The 3,153-nt window shown below is 45.5% G+C and overlaps 1 protein-coding gene across 2 annotated transcripts in view; it reads right to left on the bottom strand.

Moving 5' to 3' along the window:
- Window positions 1–3,153, bottom strand: part of NME5 (NME/NM23 family member 5) — a 24,185-nt gene that overhangs the window by 14,314 nt on the left and 6,718 nt on the right. The gene's annotated exons all lie outside the window — the stretch shown is intronic.

Below are 3,153 nucleotides of genomic sequence, written 5' to 3'. Positions count from 1 at the left end.
CCACCATGCCCAGCTAATTTGTTGTAGCTTTAGTAGAGACGGGGTTTCGCCGTGTTGACCAGGATGGTCTCGATCTCTTGACCTCGTGATCCACCCGCCTCGGCCTCCCGAAGTGCTGGGATTACAGGCGTGAGCCACCGCGCCTGGCCTTAGCATCTCCTTCTTAAAGAACACGGCAATAATGAACAAAACTGGACTTTAAAATATTCCAAATTCATATTTTTCTATTTGTGTTACTATTTGGGAGCTGGTCTCATTATGGTACTTAGAAATAACAGCCAGGCACAGTGGCTCAAGCCTGTAATCCCAGCATTTTGGGAGGCCAAGGCGGAAGGATCACTTGAGCCCAGCCAGGAGTTAGAGACCAGCCTGAGCAACACAGGGAGACTTCGTTTCCATGAAAAATTTAAAAATTGGTCCGGTGTGGTGGTGTGTGCCTGTACTCCCCACTACATTGGAGGTGGTAAGCCATGATCACACTGCTGCACTCCAGCCTGGGTGATAGAGCGAGACCCTGTATCAAACAAACAAACAAAGTAACGTGTAGTATAATGATGCAGTAAAAAAGTTTTTTGTTTGAACATGTGTGTTCTTTATTCAGGTTCTGTCATAAACATCTTGAGTCACTGTAACATTAAGAAAAATTAGGCCAGCCGTGATGGCTCACACCTGTAATCCCAACACTCTGGGAAGTCAAGACAGGAGGATCACTTGAGGTCAGGAGTTCGAGAAAAGCCTGGCCAACTGACACCCCATCTCTACTAAAAATACAAAAATTAGCTAGACATGTTGGTGCGTGCCTGAAGTTCCAGCTATTCAGGAGGCTGAGGCAGGTGAATAGCTTGAACCCGGGAAGTAGAGGTTGCAGTGAGCCAAGATTGCACCACTGCACTCCAGCCTGGGTGACAGAGCGAGACACCATCTCAAAAAAAAAAAAAGAAAGAAAAGAAAGAAAAATTAGACTGGGCGCCATGGCTCATGCCTGTAATCCCAGCACACTGGGAGGACTAGGCAGGCATATCACCTCAGGTCAGGAGTTTGAGACCAGCCTGGCCAACATAGTGAAACTCCGTCTCTACTAAAAATGCAAAAATTGAACCAGGCGTGGTGGTGCATGTCTGTAATCCCACCTACTAGGGAAGCTGGGACACGAAAATTGCTTGAACCCAGGAGGCAGAGGCTGCCATGATCCAAGATCAAGATAGCACTGCTGCACTCCAGCCTGGGTAACAGAGTCAGACTCTGTCTCAAAAAAAAAAAAAAAAAAATTAGTTGCTAGTATGTTTCTCAATCTGAAAGACTATGAAACATTCTGGACAAATAAATGTTATTTCCTTCATAAATGAGACTATAACAATGAATTGGGTTAAAAAAAATCATGGTAGTTGAGTCTAATTTGAAAGTATCATGCTTTCTCTAGAAGCAGCAGCTATTTTGAGTACTTTTAAATTTTTTTTTTTTTTTGAGACAGTTTCACTCTGTCACCGAGGCTGGAGTGCAGTGGCATGATCTTGGTTCACTGCAACCTCCGCCTCCAGGATTCAAGACAGCCTCCTGCCTCAGCCTCCTGAATAGTTGGAATTACAGGCACCTGCCACCACGCCTGGTTAATTTTTGTATTTTTAGTAGAGACGGGTTTTTCCCTTGTTGGCCAGGATGGTCTTGAACTCCTGACCTCAGGTGATCCACCTGCCTCGGCCTCCCAAAGTGCTGGTATTACAGGCATGAGTGCTTGCACCCGACCTCGAGTGCTTTAAAAAATTATTGCCGGGCACAGTGGCTCATGCCTGTAATCCCAGCACTTTGGGAGGCTGAGGCGAGTAGATCATAAAGTCAGGAGTTCGAGACCAGCCTGGCCAAGATGGTGAAACCCCCATCTCTACTAAAAATACAAATATTACCAAAGCACAGTGGCAGGTGCCTGTAATCCTGGCTACTTGGGAGGCTGAGGCAGGAGAATTGCTTGAACCCAGGAGGGGAGGTTGCAGTGAACCAAGATCATGCCACTGCACTCTAGCCTGGGCAACAGAGCAAAACTGTCTCAAAAAAATGTATATATATTTATTAATGCTGACCAGGCTCTGTGGCTCACTCCCTGTTGCTGTAATTCCAGCACTCTGAGAGGCCGAGGCGGGCAGGTCACTTGAACCCGGGAGTTCGAGACCAACCTGGGCAACATGGTGAAACCCCGTTTCTACAAAAAAATGCAAAAATTAGCTGGGCATGGTGGTGCACACCTGTAGTCTCAGCTAATCAGGAGGCTGAGGCATGAGAATTGCTTGAACCCGGGAGGCAGAAGTTGCAGTGCGCTGAAATCATGCCAACGTACTCCAGCCTGGGCAACAGAGTGAGATTCAGTCTCAAAACAAAGCAACAAAAAATTATTTATGGCTGCGGTTTTTCTTTTTTCTTTTCTTTTCTTTTTTCTTTTTTTTTTTTTTAAAGACAGGGTTTCTCCATGTTGGTCAGACTAGTCTCGAACTCCCAACCTCAGGTGATCTGCCTGCCTCGGCCTCCCAAAGTGCTAGGATTACAGGTGTGAGCCACCATGCCTGGCGCTGCGGTTTTTCAATTCCACTAAAGGTGGGTCAGGAGGGAAAATGCTCAAAATATAACTGAGGGATTCAAAGTACAAATCAAAGAACTTCTGGCTGGAGTAAGGATGATGAGACATGGAGACAAGTCACTAAGTGAAGGCTAAAAATCCCCATGATTATGGCAGAAATCTTTCTTTCTAAAATGGCTTAGATTTTCCTGAGAATACATGTGAATATTACTAAGCGACCCACCTCTTAAAGCCCTTTCCAGAACTCTGTGTTTCTGCAGGCTTCAGAAACTTGGTAAAATTGCTTGGTTTGTAGCAAAGGATCCAACTGCCCAGAGCAAGAAGTTTAGGAACATGCTTACCTAGGTGGCACAGCACTGCTATGAATAGGACCTGCTGGACAAGTATAACATTCTCACCACTGAAGGACCAATTACTATGAAAAAGGTGCTGACATTTGTTCTCAAATTGAAATTCATATAGTGAAGAAATAAAAGATGTGAGAAATTACATGGTGGCTCACCTGAGAGGTAGCGGTTGCAGTGAGCCAAGTTTGTACCACTGCACTCCAGCCTGGATGACAGAGCGAGACACCATCTCAAAAAAAA

Source organism: Cebus imitator, unplaced genomic scaffold (genome assembly GCF_001604975.1).
Source record: "Cebus imitator isolate Cc_AM_T3 unplaced genomic scaffold, Cebus_imitator-1.0 Scaffold274, whole genome shotgun sequence".
NCBI lineage: Eukaryota > Metazoa > Chordata > Mammalia > Primates > Cebidae > Cebus > Cebus imitator.
Note: the sequence above shows the minus strand (reverse complement) of the source record. Positions and strands in the feature narration are given on the sequence as shown.